The sequence below is a fragment of the Eschscholzia californica genome, unplaced genomic scaffold (genome assembly GCF_041429995.1).
Source record: "Eschscholzia californica isolate CP2 unplaced genomic scaffold, dmEscCali1.0.p SCAF_5, whole genome shotgun sequence".
Taxonomy (NCBI): domain Eukaryota; kingdom Viridiplantae; phylum Streptophyta; class Magnoliopsida; order Ranunculales; family Papaveraceae; genus Eschscholzia; species Eschscholzia californica.
Window position 1 is genome coordinate 44,193,572 of NW_028238472.1, and position 15,529 is coordinate 44,209,100.

Genomic DNA, 15,529 nt, shown 5'->3' on the forward strand with positions numbered 1-15,529 from the left:
CTAAAATACAAGGTACATTCTTCCACTCTTTGCTCGCCTTTTTTCTTCCTTGCCCATTTAGCTAATGTGTCTGCGTTGGAATTGAGTTCTCTTTTCGTATACTTGAATTTCACCACTTCGAATTCTTTTCTGTTTTCTTTTATTATACTTGATGTTCTAGTCTCGTATGAAAATCTTGACATGAAAATGATGCCTACAGCCTACTCATTCATGTATATTAAGATGAAAGGAAAATAAGCTTCCCCACTTCAACTTTTTTGAAGTACTTCAAATTCATTTTATTTGATTCTTAACCTAGAACATTTCAAAACAGGGGTTTAACCAGTTCAAGGTAAATTTACATTATTTCATCATTAAACCAAGACTAGCTCCACCATAACAAGAAAAAAACAGTTTAACAAGTAGATGCAGTATGCAATATCTAGACAAAATTCATGCTCAAAGCCTACTATATTAGTCCATACTTCATCTCCTTTTTTACTTAGAACTAATGACCCATTCGGAATAAGAATTGCTAAAGCAATGTACTTAAGTGTCTTGAGAAGTAGCAAGGGTTACACCAAGACTAAAAACTGTAAAAACTAAACCTATTTCATCGATAACTAATAACATATTCTTTGAGGATCTCAACTTAACATGGATTAGGGGTAAACCAAATAGGAACAGGACCTGACCAAGACATGCTGCTAAAAAATGGTATCCATTTGATACTACCGTTTGCTAAATCGAATACACCCATATAGTGATCTTCGTTTCCATTCTCGCTCAGTCCGGTTTGGTCATCTATAAAATAAATGCAGTTACCTTCACAACCAGAAAAATCAGTAGCTAATAGACACGACGATGAATAACCACCACCCATAAACAACATTCGATCGTCTAAGCTTGAGACTGGCTCCCATTTTTGCTCGCTCGAATCGAGTCTGTAGACATCGAATTTAGTTGTTTCATAGATTTGATGTTGAACCTCAGGATCATCTAAGAAACTGTAAAACTTAAAAAGCAGCAATAGTTCCCCGAATGAGTTCACCAGATAAATTAAGAAGTCATCACTGATGTATACTGATTCTGGTGGTGGTGGTTCGATTGTAGAAACTAATGAAGGAACACCATGAATAACATCATAAATTTCTAGAGATCCTTCTGAGTTAACAATATAGAATGAGTTATTATAAAATATAACATTTTGGGAATAAGATCCAGGATCTACTATAAATGTCCATGATTCATCTCCTCTCTAATAAAAACTCAATTCCCCATTTGAACTATAGGTTATATTGCTATAGCTACAAAATCCTGTGACATGGGGTTTGAAGATAAAACAACTTTCTTCATTGATTTATCCAATGTAAAAGGTGGAAGTTGGATCTGAACCCTAGTAAGGGGATTCATTAACATGATGTTTGACCTTCCTTCTAGTGAAATAAGCCAACCTAATGAAGACCCATCACAATTATTAGTACTCCTAATCTCCTGCAGATTCAAATGGTGAACTTTGTTTTCTAAAAGATTGAAGAAATCAATTTGATTTGATGATATTTCTGATGAACAAATCATTACCCATGGAAATTGGGGAGGAAGATGATGAGGGGTACGTGATAAAGATAAACTCCATTTTGAACAAACAGCACGAAATCTAATGTAATCAGCATAGATGGTAATTCTTTTAGCTACCTCATCTATTAGTTCAGGTGGAAGTTCAGACCAACCTACTACTTTCATGATTTTAATTTTCAATCTATTTCAAGAAATCCAAACTGAAAATAGTAATGGGTAGTGAAGAAAGTAAGTTTATATGAAGTAAATAACCTGATTCCTAAAATACGATCCTCCTGGCGAAATGGTTCCTCAACCTTAATGAAGTCTGGAGTGTTTTTTTTTTTTTTTTGAATTCAACTTCATATATGGCCGACTAAGCAGCAAATGAGATACATAGCTATGAAGTTAAAAAACGAAGATTACAATTCCAACATATAATCAATTGGACATGAATTGCTGGGCCATTTCATGGGCCTCCTTGTTTGCATCTCTTCGACAGAATTGGATAACACAATTGGATTGTGCCCTAATCCTTTCTCTTGCTAGGAGCACCTTCCTCCTCAGACGCCATGGTGGGTCTTCTTGGCCGTTGGATACTAATTCCACGATGGTTTCATTATCGCCTTCATATATAAGATGGGCTTGCCCTAATGACTCCCCAATCTCTAGGGCAAACAGACAAGCCTCCATTTCACTCTCCATGGCCGATCGGACAGTGATGATTCTTCCTTCTCTTAAGACTATATCCTGTCTATGGTTCCTTACCACCACTCCAATAGCTGCCTTCTCCTCTGTAAAAGCCCCATCGAAGTTGATTTTTAGTGTGTCTTCCGGTGGAGGTATCCATTCTGAAATGGAATTCGGTGATGAAATTAGTGTTGATGTCTGATTAACCAGTTTACTAGCTTTCAGTTTTGCATGTTGGATAATAAAGTGGGGATCTAGTCTCTGGTTTCGAAAAATGTTGTTGTTTCGGCCCTTCCAAAATCCCCAAATCAGGTAACTGTAAAACACTAATCTTCTTTCATTTTTGTCTTCTTTGATAAGTTTAGTTATGAGATCTATTACATTTCCATGAGGTGGAGCTACTTTAAATGCCGAAGCTTCACGGCATAAGTCTCTGAATCGTTGGCATGAGTGGAACAAATGAAACGAATCTTCAGCCTCTCTGTGACATAATGTACATGTTGGATAGATCTGCATATTCCCTTTCCTAATGTTCATTTTGAAAGGTAAACCATCATTCACTAATCTCCATAAGAATAAAATGACTTTCGGTTCCACATGTTTGGTGTGCCATAATTTGTTCCATGGAAAGTTAGTATTTGCCCTAATACTCTGTTGTGGTTGGATTAATCCTCGATAATAAGACTTGGACGAAAATTTGCCTTTGTTGTGAGGAGTCCAGATGAGGTTATCTTCAGTGACGAGGTTATCCAACTGTATTCTTAGTATTTCTGTTGCTGATTCTTGCTCAAAGTAATCCTTTATTAGGTTTACATTCCATTCATTGTTTAGCATGAGTTCAGAAACATAGTATTTTTGAGATCTTCTGTTCTCTTTTACTTGTGGAATGTATCCTTCCATTGTAGGTACCCAAGGATCAGTCTCAATACGGATGGATTTGCCATTACCAACCTCCCAACAAATATTCTTCTGGATGTTGTCACGAACCATGAGCATAGAAGCCCAAATTGCTGATGAGTTTGGTTTCTTTCTTGCTGTCCAATAATCTTCCATATTGTAGTATTTTGCTTGTAATACTCTAGCCCAAAGTGATTGTGGTTGAGTGATGAATCCCCAGGCTAGTTTAGCCACGAGAGATTCATTAACTTTAACCAGGGACCTAATACCCAAGCCACCAAGGTCCTTTGGTTTCTGAATAGTACTCCATGGAAGGAAGTGCATCTTATGTTGCCCCTCATCTTGATCCCACCAGAAATCTCTTTCAAGTCTTTCGAGTCTGTTTAGGACTCCATGAGGAATGAGTGAGAGACTGAGAAAGTACGTGCATATAGGATTCAGAGCTGCTTTTATGAGTGTGGTTCTGCCTGCCTGAGACATTAGTTTCTTCTTCCATCCAGCTAGTTTAGTTTTGAACTTTTCCACTAGAAATTCATGAGAGTTGATCCGATACTTGGGTTTGAGCATTAATGTACCCAAGTACTTGTCGGAATCCTGCATAATGGTAGTATTCAGTTGAGATTGGAATAATACCCTGATTCCTTGGGAGACTCCTGAACTGAAATGGAGTGATGACTTACTGAAGTTGACTGCTTGACCAGACCATTTTGTGTAATCTTGTATAATCAGTTGGACTGCTTCTAGGTTTTTAGTTGTACCTTCTCCCATTATAAGTAGATCATCATCAAATAATAGATGGGATACCCTTGGAGCCCTCTTGTTGACTCTATAACCCTCAAACAGTGATGCACGTTCATATTGATCCATAAGGATAGATAAGACCTGAGAGTTGAGAATAAATAAGAAAGGGGATAGTGGACATCCCTGTCTTAAGCCCCTTGATGATTTGAAATGACCATATTGCTTCCCATTAATCAAAATGCTGAATGTTGATGTTGTGATACACGACATAATAAGCGAGAGAAGTAATTCTGGAATGCCAATGGCTCTCAAAACTGTTTGAAGAAATCCCCAATTGACTCTGTCATACGCTTTTGCCATATCAATTTTCAAAGCAAATGCCCCTTTTTTCGATTTCGAATTTTTCATTGAGTGTAAACTTTCATGTGCTATGACCAAGTTATCCGTGATGTGCCTCCTTGGGACGAATGCACTTTGATTAACACTAATGTGAGCATCCATGAATAGTCTAATTTTTGTGGCAATCAGCTTTGTGATGATCTTGTAAGTTGTATTACATAAGGCAATAGGCCTGAAGTCAGCTGCCATTGTTGGGTTCCCGGATTTTGGGATAAGGACCAGGTTGGTGTGATTAGTGTGTGGCTCAATGGTACCATGATTGAATACTCTCTGGATATAACTTGTAATCTCTGGTCCAATTATCTCCCACCCATTTTGGAAGAATAATGGGGGGATTCCGTCAGGACCAGGACTTTTAAGGCTGCCCATACTAAACACTGCCGTTTTGATCTCATCTTCTGTTGGAATCCTCGATAGGGAGTGCTGATCTTCGGTCGATAATGTCTTTAATTCATGTAATATCTCTTGTGGAACTGGGCTAACCGGTTCCTCTCTAAACAAGTTCTGAAAGTGTTCCACAATATGTTCCGCAATTTCAACTTCATTTGTAATTAGGACCCCGTCTGACTTGGTAATGGATTGTATATGATTCTTCTTTCGACGCATAGCATTAGCAGTGTGGAATGCCTTCGTATTTCTATCACCGTTGAGTGCCCAAAATTGTCTTGTTCTTTGTTCCATCTTTGTACGTTGCAACTCTTCTAGAAAAAGGATTTCTTCTTGTAAAATAGCTTCTCTACTAACAGACTCATTATTAGGCAGTAGTCTTTGGACTCTTTGAAGTTTGTCACGTAACACTCTTAGTCGACGGTCCATATTTCCAAAAGCACTTGTGCTCCATCTTTTAAGGTCTGATTTTGTCTTTTGTAATTTTTCCGTAATATTGGGAACATTCTGATTCCAAATATATTGTAAAGTATCCAAATATTTGCTATGTTTAACCCAAAATGCTTCAAACCTCTCCAGACTGGGCCCCATCGAATTATGTATTGCCGTTTTAAGAAGAATCGGACAGTGGTCACTGTTGTATCTAGGGAGATGAAACAGACCTGCATTTTGATAGTGATCCAACCAACTCGAATCGGCCAAGGCCCTATCGAGCCTTTCTCTAGTTAACTGGGATATATTCCTGTTATTGGTCCAAGTATAGGCAGGGCCATTGAAGCCCAAATCTATAAGACCTGCCTCTGAGATAAAATCTGAAAATTGATTTCTAAAAGGAACATACCTGGAGCCGCCCCATTTTTCTGTTTGAGAGCTGAGTGCATTCATGTCACCAATGCACATGTAGGGTACGTTTGAGGCCAATAATGTTGATTTAATATCTTGCCAGAAACGAGGCCTATCCATTACTCTTGGAGGACCATAGATAGCATATAGATCCCAATTGAAATTAGAATCATTAATATGTGCATGGATTACATTCGTAGAAGAAGTAATAATAGATAGATCCGTAGAAGAATTCCAGAATAATGCCATACCTCCACTGTTTCCAATTGACGGTATTATAGCACTATTAATTAGATCAAACCTCTGTAGATTTAAGTTCAAAGGAATTTGATGTAATCTTGTCTCGGAAAGGAAAAGTACATCTGGCTTTACCGATCGGAGGAACTGATGTAATGTATGGGTTGTCGAGGAGTTCCCCAATCCTCGGCAGTTCCAAGAGAGGACTAACATTTGCCTTGCGGCTCTTCGGGAGCAGCCGCCACGACCCTTAGTTCATTCTCGTCATCTCTTAGTTCCATATTTTTTTGAAGTTTTGTGGAAGGTATAATTACCTCATTATTGTGAATACCCCTTTTCAAGTTCCTTCTTAACATACTCAAGTTAGGGGAATTTGGTTCTGCCACATCGTCCTCCCCCATGGTAATATCGGTTCCCGCAATGTTTAATTGTTTGTCCCAGTTTATCTGGTCCACCTGTTCATTGGCTATCACGCTTGATGCTTGATTAGTAGAGGATTTAGCCCAACTTTTTTTTTCTTTAAATAGAGGCCTTTAGTTTTTTTTGTTGAAACAATAGAGGCCTTTAGTTGATTTTTTTTTTTTTTGTTGTTGTAGAGTTTGATTGTGGAGAAGTGAAAAATGATATTGTCGATAGAATATTCAGGACTGAAAGAAGAAGATTATAAGAGCACCTCCAACCCTAGCCTGTCTTAAGTCCACAAAATCACTTTTTTTTCATCCAAAATTTTCAGCCGTAACTCAACCTAAGAAATTCAGCTCCAACCCCAGCCTCTCTTGAGACTTAAAATTTAAATTTTTTATTTTTCAATTTACTTTATAAGTTCGATTAAACAACATTGATTATAACTAATAATTGATTAAAAATTTAAATTTACTTGATACGACTAAACAACAATGATTATTAAAGATAGCTACAAGGAGTTTCTTGGGTCTCATAGAGGATCGGATAAATAAGCTTCTCGTCTTGCCTTAAGCATTTGTGCACCATCTTCGTCGAGAGTCCTAGCATCAATCATCAGTAAGTTCACCTCATATTGATATCTAGCAAATTGCATCTTTTGGTTCTTGTATTCTCTCTCTCCTCATATGATTTTTTGTTGAACTAGTACAACTTCTTGTTGAACCCGAAGAGCTTCTTGTTAAATCCGTAGAGCTTCTTCCACTGTTGTAGCTCTCTGTTGTGATTCTTCGTCTCTCGTTTCCAAATAGGTCGCAGCTTTGGGGAATAAAGAAAAGTCTCAGGGGAATAAAGATAGTTTCATTTTGAGTCCAAAAAATTATCTCTTTGCTTTTTGTACCCCATTCTCCATCTCCTCTCTTCTGCTCCTTCTCTCTCTTGCTTGTTCTCTCTCTATATCTCTCTTTCCTGTTAATGGTGAAGATTTACAGAGACAAACAAATAATTGTTCAAGAAAACAAATAGATTGGCAATGTAAATTAAGTACTACATCAACAATCAGATTTCATATTGACGGTAGATTCTAGTTTGATATGAGACCATTACTGGAACAAATTGCAGTTTTTCTTCAGATTGATCTCTAAATAATCAGATAATCAAATAACTTTAACAACTAATGTTACTCTTTTTCTGTCAGATTAAAACTTCAACAAATATTGCTCACCTTCTTTATCATCACTGATTTCCTCTGATATCTTGTTCTTCCTTTTCTTTATTTTTGCCTAGAAACTTCTCTTAAGGGCTGAAAAATACGTTGGCAAAATCGTCTTCCTTTTCTGGTTCAGCAATTTCTCGTCATCATCTTCTTGATTCTAAATCTTCTTTCTGAAATGCTTTCTTTTAGGAAGTCACTTTGGTACTGTAGGAAGGAATTTGATGATGATTACAACAAAACCCATCATTCTCATAGTTGTAGCGGTCATCATCATCATCCAAAAGAGCATAACTCTATTTTCTTTTTAACCAACATAACTGCTTCTTTTTCTTTTCCTTGATAATTACTCAGAAGAGATGGTTTATGTGAAACCCTAGAAAAATCTCTTTAGCGAAGGTAAGTGTCTGGCTTGACTCCCATTTCAAGTTTGGTTAGGGTTCCCAGAACATCCAAAATTCAACAAGATTTCCCACAACATCAACATGAGGGGATGATTGTTTTGCTAATCCAATCACAAACTGAACAAGAGAAAGGGTTAGGAGGTGGCAGTGGTGATCGGAACGTGGTCGGAATAGTGGTGGTAGTCGGAAGTTGTAGTGGGGGGAGAGGGGAAGATGAAGATTAGGGGGAAAAGTACAACTTAATAATATTTTAGATTAAAAACAAAGATTACCCCCAAATCAATCTTGGTCTTTATTCCCCCGTGACTTTCTTTTATTCCCCAAAGTCGCAGCCTTCCAAATATTCTTCCATCAGAGCTATTGAAGAACTACTGACTTCTTTGTTTTTAGCAGTATAATGTGTGGAACTTTCTCCAACTCTTGCATTTGCTTTGACTTGTTTACGGTCAATTGGTCTTTCCTCTGATGGATTTAGTACTAGAATCTCTTTTGCCGGATGTTGACTCTTCTGGCATGTCTGACATCTACATAATGTGTGTCATCAAAATTTTGTAAACATGTTGGAATCTAAAGCCCTTTTCTTTGTAATTTTTTTTTGTACGTTTCCAGTGCTCTTTGTAACTGAAATAAACAAAATTTATTTTAAGTTTATGTTATAAAGTCAAAAGATAGAAATAAAGGGATTAACAGTTTGAATAATTACCCGGTCATAATTGTTTTTCCCGTTTTTTTGAACTATATTCATTAGCCTCAAAGTAGAGATAAAGTTTTGACATGCTCATACGTGAACGTTGTTGCTTTGCATGCTCATTATATTTTGCCGCTATTTTTTGCTAAAATACTTTATATTTCTGACAATTTCCGACAACCGCATCAAATGCGTTTTTCAAAAAAGAATTAGTATGTAAAATATCTTCATCTTGTTTATACTGTACCCGTGTATTGTCTTGGTTGAAGTCGTGTCTTCTTGTCCACAAGAATCATCAAAAGTTTCGTCTAATGTCGAAGGAACATGTGGGGATGTTTCACCATCATCATCCCCTAATTCAACCGACAGAAAAGTAGGAGACAACAAATCCCAGTTTACGACCGGCCATCCCGCTTACAAGGCAATGGTAATTTTAGACCCGTTAGCAGGGTTGGTTATCGAGGCCGAGCTGGTATGCGAAGCAGGACTCCGAGGCAGAGCTGGACTCCGAGACAAAGCTGAACCCCGAGACAAAGTTGGAATGCGGGGCAGAGCTTATGTCGGTTATTAGTGTTAGTGTATCCATGTGATTTTCGGATTTAGAAAGAGAGAGTCAGTGAGGCAGTGTGTTGGTGGTGTTGGTGTGAAAAAATGGCTTTTCGGTGTATCAGTCAGAGAATCCAAACTTGATGCATGACAGCGTCTGTTATGATGAATATTCCATCTGGATGCTTGATAATCCTTCCTCTGATTCCCGGTCCTTGCTCCGGCTAACCTGGGAGGGGGGAAATCTGCAAAGGGTTCGGAAACCTCTCTGACGCTCAAGACAGTCAGATTGCTCTTTGCAGTCAAAAAATTGAGTATTGAGTGATCGTTGAGGAACGATTTTGCTTACTTTGGTGAAGGTGATGTGATGTCCTTTTTTAGGTCGTTGGACCGCCTGTGCTAAACGGTGTAGACGAGGCGGTTGTAGCCACCGTTTGGGAATTACACTACTGTTCGTAGTAGGGGTTTTCCTTTTGGTTTATCTCGTATCTAGGATAATTCAGAATTAAGATTCGTCCTTTGAGATGTTTCCTCCTTTGAGATTTCTTGGAGATGTTTCCTCCTTTGAGACTCTTGAAGTCCAAATTAGTTAACACTTAGGATCGTAGTCGACTGAGATCTTTAGGATGATTCGGAATTAAGTCGATAAGCGTGCGGCGCGCTTCTGCCTTCTCAGTTTAGGGCGTGTGAGAGGCGGTTGGTGAGAGAGGCGGTTTGGTGAGAATCCTTTTCCAAATTGGATTTCCAAATTAGACTCAAAATTGGAAATTGCTCAAAATTGGAAATTAGAGTCGGTGACTTCCTATATATATATATATATATATATATAAGTGTCTGTCATCAATTAACAACACACACAACAAGTATTCATTAAAGAGAGAGAGTAGGTGAGAGAGATAGAAGGTTAATTTCTATTCAGTACTGTCTTGGGACGAACTTGCGGGTTGTGTGAGTCATCTTCGTCTATCCTTCAATAAAATTTTCTTGGTTGCCCGATGACGTAGGCTTTAAGCCAAACCTCGTTAATTAAGTTTGCATATTTATTTTTTGGCTTAGCTTTTCGATTAATTTTCATAGTCGGATCAATTTCAAGGATATGTTTGATAGCTTTCGCGAACTCTTAGTACTCACAGGACGTAAGGCATTGACCTAGCTTACGTGGACCCCCCCCTTTACACTTCTTGAGAGTCCCATGGCAGACCTGGTTATATTTTAGGCGGAACAGGGCATGGAACTCCTTGGTCGATTTTGTCGATCTCCCAGTTTTGAGCTTAGGTGACAGATTTTTTTGGGCCCAACAGACCTGTTGCCTTGAGACGGGTTGACCCGTTGGATTTCTTGGTATATTCTTGACTTCTTCACGTCAGACAACGGTTATCAAATTTATGCATCTTCATGAGTCCCGCCACTCCTTAGTAGAAAGTAAAGAAACTAATTAAGGAGTAGAAGTACTCTCTAGTTCTAAGCGAAAAATAACTTAGGTAAATAAATTTCAAGGGTAACAGATATACCTGGACCAGAACTGTTCGTAAAGCTTGGTCATTCTTCGCTTATCTATTTTCCTGAGCTCCATGTTCAGGAGTTGATTTTAGCTTGGACTGATCTCCATGTGACTTTGGGGAATAAAGAAAAAGCTCCAGAGAATAAAAATTTTCTATACAATTAGTAAACTGAGATCGACTTTTTTTATTTTTTACTATAGAGCTTACAATTTTTGAGTTAAATAAATTAAATTTTTAGCAGGTCTCAGAGAAAACAGAAAAAAATTAGAAGAAACTTTTATAAACTTAAACAAAATCTTTGGATTTAAGCCCTAAACTCCTTCCAAGCGCTTTTCTTCATCTTTTTCTCTAAAGTTTTGTTTTTTTTAATAACTAAACCCTAAAAATATGGAGAACAAACCTAATACGTTCAGAAGTGATCAAAAATATATTTTTCGGCTCAAAATTAACGGATTTCTAGGATTTAAAATGTGTTTATCTCTCTTCAAGAGTTTCGTCTATAATATTATTGTTTTATCGAGTTGATGGTTATTGATTCGATTCAAAAATATCTTCTTCCTCCATTAAAACAACATCGGAAATATCTCGAGACATGATAAATGTAAGTAGCCAATAGCAAAAGAAAGTGAGAATCATAACCTAGTTGTTTATTGGTAATGGTCGTTGTATAATTTGATAATGGAGAAGACAAGAGGTATTGTTGTTGAAATATTTTGATTTTGAGGAAGAACATGAGGACAAAAAAAAAATTACCATTAAATTCTTTAAATTATAGAATTGTTTTTTCTAATCCTCTGTATCTCTTTATTTAATTTCAAATAAAAATAGCTCCTAATACCTATTTGGTATACGGAACCAAAGTGCAAAAAACTGATCTTGTTCTATAGCTCCCCAACAACAAAATCCAACTTCCTTTACCAAACGTCGAGACTTTCTCTCTCTCTATCTAAACTCTTTCTCTCTCTAAAAATAGATGAAGCACGGAAGAACACCAATTATTCGGGTCTTTGGTAAAGGGACATGTCTCTAAATTATTAGGACACAATCAATGTCCTTTTAGTAAATAGACAATTTTCCCAAAAAACTAAACAAATCATCATATATTCACTTTAAAATGACTATATTGGAAATACTTTAATATTTAAAATCAGCCACAAAATGAAAAAACATTTTAAATAGTTGAAGATCACTTTTTTTATCCAAGACACGGTACAAATAATGGAATAATAATTGATAAAAAAAGTTCAGACAAAAAATTGAGCCCAAAAATTCGACCAATATGATCCAAATATGCGCGAAATTGCGATCACTATGGCCAAAATATGTTTAATATTTCGACTGCAGTACCTAAAATATTTCATCTTCACCAATAACAAGTGGTCAATATTTTGGCGACAAAGAAAATACAGTAACTATGGTGGCCGAAATTTTTCACTTGGTTGTCCAAGTGGTTGATAGTGTTGGCATAAACTCCCAAATCCTGGACGTCCCAGGTTCGAATCCCATAAGAGGTGGAATCCACGTGATGGAGACCATCCGGCAGGTGGGCCTCACGGCCAGGATATTATGGGGCCCGATGGCCAAGTTGCTATATTAGCATAGTTTCTATATTTTAGTATTTTGAGTTCCTATAATTATGAGTCCTAGCAATCAAGGAAAGTATCCTTAAGTTGTTATCTTCTTTTATTTTCTTTCTTATTTGAGTCTATCTGGGAAATAATAATCTCTATAAAAGAGAAGTCCAGTCTGTCTATTGAACCATTGAATTGAATATCGAATAAAAACCTCCTTGATTGCATTGTTCTTCTTTATTATTATTTCAATTAATCTTGTTTATTTTAGTTATTTAGCAATGAGTTCTTCTATTCTTACGCTTCCGCAACAATCTACATCAGCTGGTATCATGAGCCCTCAAAATCCTGAGCAGAAAATAACAAATTTTTTTTCACCAACACATCCGGAACGAAACAAGGTGTTTAAATCACGCTTAACAATTAACAACAAGGTTTGCGACTTCATAATCGACAACGGTAGTGAAGAAAATATGGTTTCCAGTCGTTTAGTTGAAGTACTACAACTACAAACAATTGATCACCCGGTTCCTTACAAAATCGGTTGGATATCTAATCAAAGGGAGTTGTCGGTTCAAAGACAATGTTCGTTTTCCTTCTCCATTGGTACTCATTACCATGATACAATTACTTGTGACGTGGTAGACATGGATAATTGTCACATTATTTTTGGAAGACCTTCGATTTACGACGTAGACGCTACTCACCATTGTAGAGAGAACACCTTCGAATTCCTTTGGTCCCGTAAACGAATTTATCTTATACCACTATCGGACGAACACCCTCACCAACCAACGAGCAAGACAGATCGGTCACCATCAAAAGCAACCGAACCGAGAGGCTTCCTCCTCGCGACAAAGGACTCCTCCACCGCCGGCAGCCAACCATCACCGGAGGTCCAAACCCTTCTCGACGAGTACAACGACCTCAACCCATCATCATCCCCACCGTCGTTACCTCCATTACGAGAAATTCAACACCAAATCGATCTTATACCCGGAGCTAACTTACCAAACCTACCACATCACAAGATGAGTCCGCATGAGCATAAATTACTACAAGAACAGGTGGAAGAATTATTGAACAAAGGTTTTATCCGTGAAAGTCTTAGTCCTTGCGCGGTTCCGACATTATTAGTACCAAAGAAAGACGGAACTTGGCGAATGTGTGTTGATAGTCGGGCTATTAACAAAATTATAATTAAATACGGATTTCCAATTCCCAGACTTGAAGATATGTTGGATCACCTTTCCGGGGCTACGGTATTCTCCAAAATTGATCTAAAAGCAGGTTATCACCAAATCCGAATTCGTGAGGGAGACGAATGGAAGACCGCTTTCAAGACAAAAAAGGGTCTTTATGAATGGTTAGTTATGCCCTTCGAACTCTCTAATGCGCCTAGTACTTTCATGCGTTTCATGAATCAAATTCTTAAGCCATTATTGAATAAATTTGTGGTAGTTTACTTTGATGATATACTCATCTTTAGTAAGTCAAGAAGTGATCACCTTCAACATATTCGAGAAGTTTTCGACGCTATGCGTCTTAATTCATTATTTATGAATGTTCCGAAGAGCCACTTCTTCCTCAATGAGGTATACTTCCTGGGTTTTCTTATTAGTAAAGAAGGTATGAAAGTTGATCAAGCTAAAGTTCGAGCAATTTCTGAGTGGCCGACTCCTTCTTCACCATCTGAGGTACGTAATTTTAATGGGTTAGCTTCTTTCTATCGAAGATTTATACGGAATTTCAGTACTATAATGGCCCCTTTAACAGACTGTTTAAAGAAAGGAAAATTTTCCTGGGAAAGTCCACAGGAAGAGAGTTTTAATTTAATCAAACAAAGACTATGTTCAGCTCCAGTCTTAGCTTTTCCGAATTTCTCTAAATTATTTGAAGTCGAATGTGACGCTTCAGGCCTCGGGATTGGCGCGGTTCTCTCCCAAGAAAAACGTCCTATCGAATTTATGAGCGAAAAACTCGGTGAAGCCCGTCGTAAGTGGACCGTTTACGAGTCCGAATTTTATGCCCTTTACCGCGCCTTGCGACATTGGAACCGTTTTCTTATAGGAGTGGAATTTGTATTATATACGGACCATAAAGCATTACAAACATTGAATGATCAACGTACAGCTAATCCAATGCATATGAGATGGATTTCGTATATTCAACGATTCAATTTTGTGATTAAACACAAATCAGGAAAAACTAATACGGTTGCCGACGCTTTGAGCCGAAGAGCTAGTCTCCTCACGACTATGGCAGTCCACGTTCCGGGTTTCGAATCAATTTCTAACAACTACAAAGATGATCCGGATTTCGGCCCTATTTGGGAGGCTTGCACTACAAACCGGTCCACTGGTGAGTTTTTTATTTCTAACGGTTATCTTTTTCATGGACAACAGTTGTGTATTCCTAATTCTTCTCTACGTGAACATATTATTCGGGAATTACATAACGAGGGTCATGTAGGAAGAGACAAGACATATACACTAGTGTTTGATCGTTTTTTTGGCCGAAATTACGACGTGATGTCTCCCGTATAGTTGAACGATGTTATACGTGTCAGACTAGTAAAGGTAAAACTCAAAATACAGGTCTTTATACACCACTACCGACTCCGGTAACTATTTGGGAAGATTTGTCAATGGATTTTGTACTTGGTCTTCCCCGTTCACAGAAGGGTAGGGATTCGATTTTAGTAGTGGTTGATCGTTTCAGTAAGATGGCTCACTTCATCGCTTGTAAGAAGACAAACAATGCTTCTAACATTGCGAATTTATTTTTTTGGGAAATTGTTCGTCTCCATGGCTTACCGAAGAGTATTGTTTCAGACCGAGATGTGAAATTTCAAAGCCACTTTTGGCGCTTCTTGTGGAAACGCCTCAATACTAAACTAAATTTCAGCAGTACTTGTCACCCTCAAACTGATGGGCAAACTGAGGTCGTTAACCGTTCGTTAGGGAATTTACTTCGTTGTATTACACGAGACAAGGGAATTAATTGGGAAACGGCTCTTCCTCATGCCGAATTTGTGTATAATAGTACTATTAACCGAACAACGAAGAAGGCTCTGTTTGACATTGTTTATACATCTTCACCGAAACATGTCTTGGATCTCGTCCCACTACCAATCATTCCAGAGTACGATTCCAATGCAGAAACTCTAGCGTCGTCAATCCTCCATCTCCATGATGAGGTTCGGCAGAATATTGCTACGGCAAATTCGGCGTACAAACTTTCGGCCGATAGGCATAGGACGACTCAGTCCTTCGAGGTGGGTGACTCGGTTATGGTTCATATTTCTAAACAGAGAACTCCGGCTGGAACTTACAAGAAGCTTGGTCAAAAGAAGTTCGGTCCTTTCAAGATACTCACCAAGATAAACGACAATGCGTTTGTTATCGATCTTCCACCGGAATTCAACATTTCTTCCACGTTCAACGTCTCTGACATCTTTCCGTACCACCCGGATG

General features: G+C 37.9%; 1 pseudogene; it reads right to left on the bottom strand.

Moving 5' to 3' along the window:
- Positions 1–253: 253 nt before the first annotated feature.
- On the bottom strand, positions 254–1,868 carry LOC147539540 (F-box protein SKIP23-like; annotated as a pseudogene).
- Between the last annotated feature and the right edge of the window lie 13,661 nt (positions 1,869–15,529).